Source organism: Sorex fumeus, unplaced genomic scaffold, assembly GCF_029834395.1.
Source record: "Sorex fumeus unplaced genomic scaffold, SorFum_2.1 ptg000014l, whole genome shotgun sequence".
NCBI lineage: Eukaryota > Metazoa > Chordata > Mammalia > Eulipotyphla > Soricidae > Sorex > Sorex fumeus.
The window spans coordinates 39,009,095-39,022,956 of record NW_026606071.1 but is presented as its reverse complement, the minus strand read 5'-3'; the positions used below and the strand labels follow the sequence as shown (position 1 = coordinate 39,022,956).

General features: G+C 38.4%; 2 pseudogenes; one reads left to right on the top strand and one right to left on the bottom strand.

Moving 5' to 3' along the window:
- Positions 1–966: 966 nt before the first annotated feature.
- LOC130021253 (uncharacterized) lies at positions 967–1,067 on the bottom strand (annotated as a pseudogene).
- On the top strand, positions 1,053–1,145 carry LOC130021255 (uncharacterized; annotated as a pseudogene).
- Positions 1,146–13,862: the final 12,717 nt, after the last annotated feature.

Sequence of the window (13,862 nt, the reverse complement as noted above, 5' to 3'; positions counted from 1 at the left end):
GTTTTTATTTGACAATAGTTCTTATTATATACCTCTTCTAAACAGTACCAAAGAGCATTTAAAAATAAGTCTCTCCTAAAAAACTCATAATTTTCCATCAATTTATTGTGCTAAATGTCTTGTTGTCCTGAGACTAAAGATGTTCTGTGCCAGTAAAGTAGTTGAAGGTATCACCCGTGGCTCCTTGAGAGACCGCAATGTTTGATAGATAGGCGGAGTAATCCACTGTGTTATTACAGAGGCTGTACTCAGAGGATAATCAATAGATCTATGTCAACCTGAGAGCAGAGCAGTAGCATCCTGAGTGGATTTCTTCTCTACTTTTATTTGAGAGGATTGATTGGTATTCTCCATGTTCCTGCCCGTGGCCTGCATGGCAGAGAAGTTACTACCATGCTAAACTTTGCAGGTGACACAAATCAAGAGTGGCTGGCATTTTTGCATTGGAAGATTAAATGCCCTTGTGTATTTGTAGAGTGTTTAGAAACAAACAGAGACTTGAACATGAGAAAGATAAGTGAAGGTGAGAGGAATAACGTGAACAGGCAGCCAAAGAAACACAGGGTAGAGAGAACTCTCATTTCTTAAAATATCATTGCAAACAAAAGTCAGATCTCAGGAAATTTGGACTTTGGGTCAGTAATTTTACTTTGGAATGAGAGTCCGACATACTGCCTAAGCAAGTTTGATCCCTAGCACCTCATATGGTCCCCCAAGGACACCAGGAGTGATCCCTCAGCAAAGCATGAGTTGTAAGCCCTGAGCACAACCAGGTGTGCCTCCTCTTCAAAAATTAAAAATAAAATGTTTATTAATTAAATTATAAGAATTAAGCACCTACTCAGGGCCAGCTTTGTGATACTTAGATATATTTGTAGAAGCACCACAATCCTGTCTTTCCAACAGATATCATTTGTTTAACCCTCCCATCTTGTAAGACAACCAGGTTTAATCAGTGTCTTATTATATAGACCATTATAATTGTCAACTTTGCGTCATCCTTGCGCAGGGGCCATGCTAATCTTCTCTGTATTGTTCCAATTTTAGTATATGTGCTTCAGCAGCACATATACTAAAATTGGAACGATACAGCATGGCCCCTGCGCAAGGATGACACGCAAATTCGTGAAGCGTTCCATATTTTTTTTAAAGGGCTAGAGCGATAGCACAGCAGTAGGGCATTTGTCTTGCATGCAGCCAACATGGCCGACCCGAGTTCGATTCCTCTGCCCCTCTCGGAGAGCCCAGCAATCTACCGAGAGTATCTCATCCGCACGGCAGAGCCTGGCAAGCTCCCCGTGACGTATTCGATATGCCAAACACAGTAACAACAAAGTCTCCAATGGAGACGTTACTGGGCCCACTCGAGCAAATCGACGATCAACGGGAGGGCCTTTACTTTTACTTACTTAATTGTCAAGTTGAGTTTAACTGTTCATCACATTTAAACATCACATTTAAATACAGATACTTCTAGAGAATGGATTATATCTCACTAGTGACTAAAATCTAGAAAGTTGCTTCTCAATTTTGGAGGAAGTATGAAGGTTCAGAAGCGTGATGAGAGAGGGACACAGAATAAGTAGGACTGAAAGACTTTAACTGAGAACATGAAATTACAAGCTGTTCAGCCTTGGAATATACTAATAGTGCTCCAGTAAAGGAGGTAATCAGCTCATGAAAATTATTTCAAAGGCGTCTAAACACTGCATCAAGCTACAAATGAAAATAATGCTAGGAAGATCAAAATTCTAATAGAATTTGGTTAGGTAATGTGGGAGCCACCCTTGTAAATCTGTGATGATGCTGTAATCCCTTTTAACTAGGGCCTTTGTTAAAAGAAAGACACAGTTTCTGGTCTCTAATATCCTTTTTAGTTGATTCTGTTGATAAGAGCTGTGCTAGGTGTTTACAGATTCTCAAATTGAAATTAGTCTATAACCTACACAAAAGAAAACATTCTCTGGGCTTGTTAGACCCTTAGACTTCTCTTATCTTATTTAATTATAGTTTATTTCAGGCATTGGCTACATTGTCCTATGATCTTATTAGTATTTGTGAAAGAGAACCCTAAACTGAAATATTATGATATTACATTTTCGTGTTTGTGAATATTTCTCATTTTATAGCACAGTTCATATATATATATATATATATATATATATATTTCCCTTAATCTTCTATAGCAATTTATTTCTAATTTTTTAAACAACATATATTTATTAAATATTTAGAAAATTATTTGAGAAAATTTGGAAAAGTCAGGTAAGCAGGGAAATAAAATAAGAATTTTTCCTAAATCTGAAGACAACTACTGATAACACTTTGACTTTATCAGGCCCGTGATTCCAGCATTATGCTTCTCTTCTGTGACACACACTTTCATACACAGAACTTTCCCATGGGCTACTCAGAATTGGATAATTGGACTATAACTTACAAAACATAGGTTTTGGTTTATTTGCAGTTCCCACAGTAACTGCATTCAGTACAGTGATATAGACTGTGTGTGAAAATCTAACCCAGTGGTTCTGGTCCAGCATAGCACCTCCTAGTTCAAATCTACCCGATCTCTAACCTTGAGTAACACTGTAGCACTGTAGCAATGTCCTCCAGATGTTCAACAATTTGCTTATTGTTACTGTGTTTGGCCTATCGACTACCTCATGGGTAGCTTGCCAGGCTCTGCCGTGCAGGCGAGATATTCTTGGTAGCTTGCTGGGCTCTCTAAGAGGGGTGGAAGAATCGAACCCGACTCGGCCAGGCTGGCTGCATGCAAGGAAAACACCCTACCACTGTGCTCTGGCTCCAGCCTTGAGTAAGTAAAGGTAAAGGTAAAGGCCCTCCTGTTGATCGTCGATTTGCTCGAGCGGGCCCAGTAACGTCTCCATTGGAGACTTTGTTGTTACTGTGTCTGGCATATCGAATACTCTCGGTAGCTTGCCGGGCTCTCCGAGAGGGGCGGAGGAATCGAACTCGGGTCGGCCATGTTGGCCGCTTGTAAGGCGAACACCCTACCCGCTGTGCTATTGGGCTGGAGTGATAGCACAGCGGGTAGGGCGTTCGCCTTACAAGCGGCCAACATGGCCCACCCGAGTTCGAATCCTCCGCCCCTCTCGGAGAGCCCGGCAAGCTACCGAGAGTATTCGATATGCCAGACACAGTAACAACAAAGTCTCCAATGGAGACGTTACTGGGCCCGCTCGAGCAAATCGACGATCAACGGGAGGGCCAGCCTTGAGTAAGAGAACTTATATCTGAGTCTATTCCACTATTGCTAGAATAACGCATAAGATTCCCTACCACATGAACTTTCTGTGAGAATTAAATGAATATTCATAAAAACATGCCTGGTACAAAGTTTGACCCACAAGAGACTGAGGATGCAGTCACTTGCTTTATATTGTTGTTGGTGTTGCTATTGTTCGTATTATTGCTAGTATTAATTAGTTATTATTATTACACTTCAGGTGAGAGTCACTGCTGGCAGTCAATAAAACTGTATAGTACCATTTTTCAAAAGGCAATATGATCAAATGTGAGTGACCATATTAATACTGTTCTAAAATACAATTTTTAAATATCAGCCTATATCTTGTCACTTATTACAAGTTCCTATAAAAATAGGATTTTTACAACTTTTCCATTCAGTTTTTTCAATTCAGCAGTATACATTTTTTAAATAGTCTCATCAATGGCTCTTCTCACTCACTTCCCTTCTGTACCAACAAATTTCAAAATCCTGTAGCCCTTCCTCCAAATTATCTTTTCTTGTTACTTTGCTCTCTTTACTGGCCTACTTTTTCTCTGGCTAATTTTGTTGCAAAAATGATACCCCAGAACTCTCTCTATTCCTTTCTAGGCTACCATCACCCTGCTATCTTAGTAACTATTCATGCTGAGCTTCGCTAAATGTGTAGATTGTCCATATACTGTTTTCCTGGCTTTCTGGTCCCTCTCTTTCTGCAGAAAAACCTGGTGCATATTCTGCTCTCCAGTGCCCACCTGCCTGTGTTTGATTATAGGAGCCCTTGGGAATCGTCTCTCTTCTGTTTTCCAAGATAAAGCTCAATGTTATGCTCTTTCCATGAGCCCTTCCCATTCCCTCTCCAAAAAAACATCTCTATCCTCCAAATTCTCATATTATCTCATTTGGGGGAGTAGTAGGCAGAATAATGATCTCCCAACAAAGATATCCACAGTCTAATCCCCAGGGCTGTGAATATTTTATGGTGTATAACAAGGGGGAAGAAAGATTTCAGATGAATCAGTATCACTAATCAGCTAACCTTAAAATGAGATTAGCTTGGATTATCTACTGGTGCCCCTGTAATCACAAAACCACTTAAATGTGGATGAGTGGGGGAAGAGAAAACATCAGAGCAGGCAATGCAAGAATAACTGGATCGGTCTTTGCTAGCTTTGAAACTGGAAGACAGTCACTAGTGATGAACGCAGGCAGTGTCTGGTATTTGGAAAGAACAAGTAAAACTGGCCTTTCCTTGAATCTCTAGAGAGATATACAGCTTTGCTGACACTTTTCAGTCCAATGAGACTGAAAAGACGTATTCGATATGCCAAACCATTTGAGACCTCTGAATTCCAGAAATATAAGGAAATTAATTTGTGTTGTTTGAAGCTAGGAAGTGTGTAGTAACTTGCTAGAGCTGAAGCAAGAAACTCAGAGGGGAAGCATCATCATGTGGTTTAAGGAGCATAGTGGCTGTGGGGGCTGGAGCGATAGCACAGCGGGTAGGGCATTTGCCTTGCACACCACCGACCCGGGTTCAATTCTCAGCATCCCGTATGGTCTCTCGAGCACCACCAGGAGTAATTCGTGAGTGCAGAGCCAAGAGTAAGCCCTGACCATCCCCAGATGTAACCCAAAAAGAAAAAAAAAATAAAAGAGCATACTTGTTGTACTCGTTGGGCTGGAGCGATAACAAAACAGGTAGGCATTTGCCTTACATGCGGCCAACACGACCCACCTGAGTTTGATACCTCTGCCCCTCTCAGAGAGCCCGGCAAACTACCAAGAGTATCTTGCCTGCACGGCAAAGCCTGGCAAGCTCCCCGTGACGTTTTCCATATGCCAAACACAGTAACAAGTCTCACAATGTTACTGGGTCCGCTCGAGCAAATCGATGAACAATGGGAGGACAGTGACAGTGACAGTGATTCGTAAATACACCTGAATTTATATATATACAGGCTGCTGCTAACTGTCATATAGTACTGGATATTTTATTTGGTTAATTTATTTGTGTTTAAATTTTCTCATCAATGAAAGGTGGCAGAGATTCTCACAACACAATTTTTGTAAGAACAAAACTACACTTTTAATATGTTTAATGCTCAAGAGAATGTGTCTGACACAAAAATGGATTACTGAGTCTTTGGCATTTTTGCCTTTATTTTTCCACTATGGCCTTTAACACATTTATTCTTTAGCTATTGCTATGTACACACCTGCTTTATCTTTGTCAGTATAGTGCGGATAGTGTGTTTTAGTTATTTTTCTACAAGCCAGGTAGAGGAAAGAAGAAATTTGGATTATTTATCCATTTTATCTATTTGTGATTCTACAGTATTCTGGCAATCTTTATGTAAAAGAAAAAAACTGTTTCATAAAAATCTTCCCAGAAAAATAAAAGCAAATATGTCTTGCTGTGTTGTATAATTAAATTTTAGCTTTTATAAATGTTCTTCATCAATCAATGATACATTTTTCAAATTGTGAATAGCTTATTATGATCAAAACAAATAGCAAAAATAGGTCGCAAATTGATACAAATAATTTTCTCTCTAAGGTGTTGATTGAAGAAAATGGCATCTTATTGAGATCCAATTAAGAACAACTCACCAGGAAACCATAAATGACCCAATGCATCTTGTGGATTACAAAAATAGCTCATGAAGTGAAAAAAAACTGTCTGTTGTTGTTGTTGCTTTCATGTTTGTTCAAAGTTTTGACTTAAAAAATTATCTTAGAAATCAGTTGTTAATGTTAAGTGTTCACATCTTGATAAAGGACAAAGAAAATGGAAGATGAAAACAAGGAAGGAGACCAACACTTCATTTGTTCTACTCTCCAGACTCTGCTGAGTGCTTTCACATGCATCTCATTTAATTAAGGAAATCTGACCTTCCCATTTAGGACTGGGCTGTGACTCTCTTCAGGACATGCTGACAACTGGTCTCGCAATGTTGGGCTAGAGACTTAAGCCATGAGCTAAGGGAATTTAGCTCTTGTTGAATTAATGAAATATTTTCAGTCTACTAGGATTTGTATTTTAATCATGTATTGTTCAATGAATAAGATTCAATTTCCTGAGGTATTAACTTCCAGTTAAATTTGGAAGTATGCACGTTTTACATACAAACACACACTCACACACACACACACACACACACACACACATACACATACTCCCCTTTAGAGATTTGTGAGGAGGGGTTGGTTATTTGGTTATTTTTGTTTGATTTGGGGGACACATCTGGAGAGGCCTGGTTATATGCTCAGGGGTCACACCTGGCGGGATTCAGGGTATGATACGTGGTCCCAAGGATGGAACCCAGGTTGGCCATGTATGAGGCAAGCATCTTATCTGCTGTACTGTGTTCTTGGTCCCAAATTCCCATTTAAAAAGCACAGGTTCTCCCATCCAAGTACAAACCAGGCCCACCCTACTTAGCTTCTGAGATCAGAGAGATAGGGCACTTTCAGGATGGTATGGCCATTCAGGATGGGAGATATGTGCTGAAAGTAGACAAAGGACCAAACATGAGGGCCTCTGAGTATCTGTACTGCAAACGATAATACCCGTTAGTAAAGAGAGAGTAAGAGAGAATGTACCTGCCACAGAGGCAGGGGGTGGGAAGGGGTGGTGGGGAGGGATACTGGGGACCTTGGTAGTAGAAAATATACAGTGATTGAGCGATAAGTATTCAATTCTTGTATAAATGCCATAGAAGTAAGGAGAGGGGTGGGAGGTGGTGGGAAGGGGGGAGAGATACTGGGGATATTGGTCGTGGAAAATGTACACTGGTGGAGAGATAGTTGTTCAATCATTGCGTGACTGAAACTCAGACCTGAAAGTTTGTAACTGTAGCTCAAGGTGATTCAACTAAAAAAAAAAGGAAATATGGTTTACTGAAAAAAAAATTAAAAATAAAACAAAATAAGCACAGGATAACCAGTACTCCAGTACTGATCAACCCTGATATGGTGTACTTTCTAAGAACAGGAAGGGCTCTCTTTCCCACAACTGATTTTTATTTGCAACTCAATTTCTGTCATATGATAACCAAGCATCCAGTGGGCATGGAAGAGAAAATAAAGTCATGCACAGAGAAATCCACAGACATTCCTCTTCTTGTCATCTTCTCACATTATGCAAAATTACCTCCCTTTGACTACAGATGTATTTAGAGGATTCTGTTGGTACTTGGAACAAATAAGTTCTTATTCTGATAGAACTGTATTCAATCACAAATCAGATGAACAGACAGTCAATCTGCCAAATCTTGTCACTCTGTGCTTTGCTATTGATTTTGTTATTGTTAAGCATTGGGTAAACCAAAAATGAACTTCTAAAACATAATATAATACAAATGGGCCATTAAGATTCTCACATCTTATAATTCACTTCTTAAAGAGTCTTATAGATGTTACAGTGCAAAAATAAGTAAATGTAATGAAAAGTTACAAATTATTTCCTCGCAAGCTTATGAAAGTGCCACAGTGCCATCTCTAACTTATACTTATTTGACCCCAATTTTTTGTTTTAGCTACTAATGAAGTCTGGCATCTTATTCTGCACTTCAATTAAGCCTAATAATAGTCACTATTGTTGTCTTTATAGATTAATACACAAAGACTGGGAGAGATAAGAAACATGGTCAGATAACCATCTAGTTGGCCAGGAGCAGAGATTGGAACCTAGTTCTTCTCTTTTGTCTCTTTTGTCTTCCATCATTTCTCCATGTTCTCTTGAGCCTCCTCACCTTGCACATCCCTGTAATACATTCAAAGCTAATCCAACCTCCTCGCCACCATTTCAATAATTCTCAACTCTACTTTTTTTAACTTTAATCACTGTGATTTACAGGACGTAATTTCAAAAATTCAATGTTCCAACAACACATTTACAACCAGAATGTCAACCTCTCTCCACCAACATCTCAAGGTTTCTTCCCACCATCCTACCACCCAGCCTTTTTGGCAGACTCTATTCTCTAAGCAAACTCTCTGAGTCTAATAACTGGCCCTGCTCATGTTTCATTATAAGCCATGTGTGAAAAAAATATATATGTACTTGTCCCTCTCCATCTGACTGACTTTCCTTAGTATGGCATCCTCCAGTTCCATTGAGATGGCAAGAAACTGCATGATTCTATGTCCTTTAAATTTAATATTGTAGTTTAGGTGACTTGGTTACAATAATGTTACTAGATAAAGTTACATTACCTCACCATTACCAAAGAACTAAAGACCTTCCACCTATATCTTCATAATCATTCCAGTCCACCTCAGCATTCACTCCTGTTCACTACACCTCTCATTAGTATTCTGTTAGGTAATGCAGAGACAAGGGTTCATTATCATTTTGTATTGCGTCTCCCCCACTTTTTGTTTGTTCGTTTCTCTGTATACCACAAATGAATGAGATTACTTAGTAATTGAACTTCTTTCTCTGGCTAATTTTATTAGCATGATGCCGTCTAGTTATATCCAACTTGCAGCAAACTGTATGATTTTATCTTTGTTTTCTTTCCATTTTTATCAAGGCATCATGATTTACAATACTAATAGCAGTGTTTCAAGTGTACAATGTTCCATCACTACATCCATCCCCAGATTTCCTACACCCCTCCACCAATTTCATCTTTTCTTTTGGCTGCATAACATTCTATTGTATATATATACCACAATTTCTTTTTCTAAAATTAAACAAAAACTATTTTAATTTTTTAATCTCACATGAAATCAAGGATATGTTGGATGTCATGTTTGGTTTTTGTAGATTTTTTTATTTCATTACCGTGAGATACAGTAACAAAGCTTTCATGTTGAATATAATGATCAAACACCCATTCCTCTACCAGTGCACTTTTTCTACTACCAGTGTCCCCATTATACCACCCCTTTCCAACCCTTCCTCTGCCTCCATGGCAGACAATTTCCCCCATACTCTCTCTCTCTACTTTTGGGCATTATGGTTTGCAATATAGATACTGAGAGGCTTTCACATTTGGTCCTTTATCCACTTTCAGCACACATCTCCCATCCCAAATGATCTCTCCAACCATTATTGACTTAGTGATCCCTTACCTATTCCAGCTGCCTTCTCCCCCAACTCATGGGTCAGGCTTCCAACTATGGAGCACTATTTCTGGCCCTTGTACCAAGAATTCTTGATCCCTTCATATGTCATTAGGTATTTGGGTAGTTTCATATCTTGGCTCTGTAGCAAACACTTCAATGAACATAGGCATATATATGTACATATATATATATTTGAGTGGATGCTTTACCAACAGCATATCAAAAATACCTTACACAACAATCAAGTGGGAGCCATTCTGAGGATACAAGATTGGTTCAATATATGCAAATGAATAAATGTAATACACCTTATTTACAAAAGGAAAGATAAAAATCATATGCTAACATTTTTGATTGGTACAGAGAGCTTTTCACAACAGTTAAAATCCATCCATAATAAAAAAAGTCAACAAAAATGGATAAGATTAATGTTCTTCAAGATAGTAAGAGCATTTTACAACAAACCAACTTCATACTCAACAACAATAAATGCAAAGACTTTCTTCTGAGAAAAGGCAGAAGGAAAGAATTTCCACTTTATTATTATTTAATCAGTCTTGTAAGTCTACAGGCAGCAGTTAGGTTTTTTAAAAAGCATCCAAACTGGAAAAGAAATTAAACCTCCATTATATAAAGATGACATGATAATACACATAGAAAGACCTAAAAAAATCCACTGAAACCTCTCATAAATAATAAGCCAAAAAATAAGCTAGTAGGATAGAAAAACAACACAAAAATATGTGGCATTTCTGTGTGAAAATAATGAACTAGAAGATAAAGAAATCAAAAAGACTATTCCATTTAAAATAGTGCTTAAAAAGTTCTAGGACTTGACTTAACAAAGAATATGAAGTCCACGTACATTAAAAATTATAAGATATTACTGAAAGAAATAGAAGAAGACAAAGGAAATGTGAAAATAATCATCTTTATAAATTGGAAGAATTAGCATTGTCAAAATGTTGTCATCCTACTATCCAAAGTCTTGCAATTCTCAGCAAAACTGCAATGACATTCCTTCAAGTACTTAGAATACATTCTACTACAATTTTTATGTAATTATAAAACTCTCCAAATAATCAAGACCCTTTTGATCAAAAAGGATATTCGGTGCCGGAGCAATATAGTACAGCAAGTGGGGAACTTGCCTTACATTCAACTGACCCAGCTTCAATCCCAACATCCCATATGATCCCTCAATTCTGCCAGGACAATACCTGAGTAAAAAGTTAGGATTAAGCTTTGAGTACCACTACCAGGTGTGGTACTACTACTACCAAGCCCCTCATTCCAAAGAACATGTTAGTAAATATTACATTTCCAATATAAATTATACTCTTTAACTATTTCAATAGAAATAGTGTGATGTTGAAATAAAGACAGACTCTCAGGTAAACGAAACAAATCAGAATCCAGAGATAAACCTTTAAATTTATGGATAGTTAATGCATGACCAAATATCTGGGTGCAAGAAGTATAGCAAGGAGTCTTTTCAATGAGAGCCATATTCAAAAAGAAAATTAAATTTTATCTGTAACTCACCCCCCACCCCCACCCACACACACACAGAGAAACTAATTCAAAGTGGACTAAACACCTGAAGATTAGACCAGAATTTGCAAAACGCGTTAGTGAGTACAGAAAGAACTCTCCAGGACATAAACCTCAGAGGTTTTTTCAATGTTTTCATTGACAAAAATAACAAAAAAATAAAAAATGAGCTTACAGGAAGCTCATAAATCTGGGAGTCAGAGGGAGATAGCAAGCAAGTTAACATAGCTGCTTTGCTTGAGACTCAACTGGGTTTGATCACTGGTACTGCATGAGCCCCTGTCTAGAGTGACCACTGAGCATGGAGCTATGTAAACTCTAAGCACAGTGTGGCCCAAAACAGAAGCAAACAATTTTACATGGCAAAAGAAACCCTTAAAAAAATTAAGACATCCTACCAAATGGGAGAAAATATTTTTGCCCAAACTATCAAAGAAGGGTTGTAATGCTGTAGCACTGTCCTATTCATCAATTTCTTGAGCGGGCACCAGTAACGTCTCACAACAAATTGTGAGACTTCTTGTTACTGTTTTGGGCATATCGAATATGTCACAGGTAGCCTACCAGGCTCTGCCATGACAGCAGGATACTCTCGGTAGCTTGCCGGACTCTTGAGAGGAGCAGAGAAATCTAACCCTGGTTGGCTGAGGGCAAGGCAAACGCCCTACCCACTGTGCTATTGCTCCATCCCAAAGAAGGGCTAATAGACAAAATATTAAAAAGCATTCATAGCTAAAGAGCAACAACAGAAATCTAGTAACCTCATCAAAAAAATGGGGAGAGAATGTGAACAGACACTTCCACAAAGAAGGCATATGTATGGTCAGTAGGCATACAAAGAAAGCTTTATCAGCCTATGTTATCAGGGAAATGATAATAAAAAAATGGGGGGCTGGAGCTATAGTACAGCGGGTAAAGCATTTGCCGCATTTGCCTTGCACGTGGTGTACCCATATGGTCGTCCACCTCCCCACCCCCCCCAGCACTTCCAGGAGTAATTCCTAGTGCACAGCCAGGAGTAAACCCTGAGCATCACTGGGTGTGAACCAAAAAGCAAAAAACAACAACAACAAATTTCATTTCATAGCGGTAGTGCGTTTGCCTTACACGCAGCCAACATGGCCGACCCAAGTTTGATTCCTCCACCCCTCTCAGAGAGCCCGGCAAGCTACCAAGAGTATCTCACCCGCACGTCAGAGCCTGGCAAGCTACCCGTGATGTATTCGATATGCCAAACACAGTAACAACAAGTCTCCAGTGGAGACGTTACTGGGCCCGCTCGAGGAAATCGAAGAACAATGGGAGGACAGTGAAACAGTGAAACTGAATAGCAAAAAGATTGAAAACAACCAGTGTTGGCAGGATATAGTGCAAAAGGAACCCTCATAATAATGGAGATGCTGTCTAGTCAATCTCTGTGGAAAACAGTAGAGAAATTTCTCCAAAAAATAAGAATAGAGCTTTCAACTAACCCTAAGACTTCTTGGCACCTAACCCCCAAACACCAAATAATAAATAATAACAACAACAATAATAATAATAATTCTAAACAATATACACACACCTACACTCATAGCAATGCTTAGTACAATGGTCAGGGTATGAAAATAATCACTATGCTTTAAATGTCTGTTTTCTCTGCAGATAAAACATACTGATTACATGAGTGAAACCCTACTTGCCTTTCTTACAGCTCATTTTCAAAGAATGAGACAAAGCTTTTCTCAAAAACATTCTTTGTATGATTAAAAAATGTAGGTAGAGAGGTTGATTCCTCCCATTTTCTTTTTCCCGAGAATTGCTTTAGCTATTCGTGGGGGCTTATTGTTCCATATAAATTTCAGGAGTGTTTGCTCCATTTCTTTGAAGAATGTCATGGGTATCCTTATAGGGATTGCATTGAATTTGAACAGTGCTTTGGGAAGTATTGCCATTTTGATGATGTTGATTCTCCCCATCCATGAACAGGGGATATTTTTCCATTTCCTCGTGTCCTCTTTTATTTCCTGAAGTAGCATTTTGTAGTTTTCTTTGTACAGGTCCTTTACTTCCTTAGTTAAGCTGATTCCTAGATACTTGATTTTCTGGGGCACAATTGTGAATGGGATTGTTTTCTTGCATGTGGCTGACTGAGGTTCGATCCCTGGCATGCCATATGATCTATCAAGCCCACCAGGAGTGATTCTTTAGTGCAAAGAGGGAGAAGTACTGAGTACTTCCAGGTGTGGTCCAACATAAAAAACAACAACAACAAAAAAGTTTAGCACAATGAAGAAATTTAAAATATTATTTTATGGATTTTTTCTCCTGAATGTAAATAAAAATATTAAGCAAGGAATATTATCAACTGTATTATTTCAAAAGAAGCGTTATTTTTATTTGTCTCCTTCAAATCATTCTCAAAGTTTCCTAGCATGTTATTTGCTGGCAAAATTTCTCAATATCAATGGAAATTATGATTAATATTTTAATATTAATTAAAATTAATGCCACATTTACAAGAAATATCAAGGGTGGGTAGTAAAAACATTGCAGCAATTACCTTTTTCCTAGGATTAGCATTAATCATCTTTATAGAAGGTGGAAACTAGAAACACGTTGGGAGCTTTTACATGGATAACGAAAAAAATGAAGTTCTATAGAAGTTCTGTTTCGCATTTATAGTATATGAGAAAATTAAACTTGAGCTTTTTATGCTCCAAGACAGAAAATTCCTTGATGACTGGAAATTTAAAAGCACGGACTTGGGGTTCTTTTTATTAAGTCCCAATTGCATACTGACTCTATGACACACTGTATCACACTTAGTTCTCTCAATTGTGTTACCATTGCTTCAGAACCACAAGAAATAAAGGAGAAATTGGAACCTGGCAGCACCCGGCTTTACTACATATAGTTCAGTACCTGTGAGCAGGCATCTAGGGATAATGCCAAATGCTGTAGCACGAATCAGGGCTTAGAGGATCATGATTTCTAGGTT